The following is an 810-nucleotide window of genomic DNA, read 5'->3' on the forward strand; positions in this document are numbered from 1 at the left end:
GCTCGGCGGCGGCGAGGTGGCCGTCGGCGTCCTGAGAAGGGCAGCGGGTGTCCCCAGCGCGGGGTTTGGGCAGGTCCGGCCGGGTGTCGGGGAATGCGCAGCCTGCGAGAAGTGGCAGAGAAATGGTTTGGACAAAAATTTGAAACGCGGTAAATCAGTCCTGGTTTTGTTCTTGAGGGTCGGTTGGTTAAGGCAGCTGGTGAGTTAACGTTTATGGAGAAGGGAAAAATATTTCACCCTCCTTTCTGTTTCACCATCCACGTGGAGTTCTGTCGACTTAAAGCCAAGTGGCAAAACCCGCTTTTCAGAAAAACATGTCCTTTCAGTTACATTTTCTGGGGCATTCACTAATTTTGTTATGCTTTCTTTGAGTCCAAGCTACTAAGCTTTTTGTCTGACTTTTGGGAGCTGAAGGCACAGCTGGAAGTCTAAAGACTCAGCGTTTCTTAAAATTAAATGAAAAATGCTTTGTATTTCATTCCTATTAATGAACTCTTAAAAAAATAATTAGTCACAGTAACTGATAGACATGACTGCGTTTATCTCCTTTTTTCTGTATAATCCTGAGATTGTCAGTGTTACTTGCTAAATATACGCTGTAATATGCCAGCAGCTGTAGAGTGGGCTAAAAAGCTCACTCATGCTATTTCCAGTCTGCAGCTGCAGCACTTACAATTTGGCTTTCTGATTCTTCTCTGCTTGGTGGTCGTCCTTCTGAATTTCTCATGCTGCTTCTTCTCTTGTTCTCTCCTCCCTGCCCCAGCGTGCCCTGTGCCATTGCTGTCTTGCGAGGATTGAGAGTACAGGGCT

This window comes from Charadrius vociferus, unplaced genomic scaffold (assembly GCF_000708025.1).
Source record: "Charadrius vociferus isolate BGI_N301 unplaced genomic scaffold, ASM70802v2 scaffold54, whole genome shotgun sequence".
Classification (NCBI taxonomy): Eukaryota; Metazoa; Chordata; class Aves; order Charadriiformes; family Charadriidae; genus Charadrius; species Charadrius vociferus.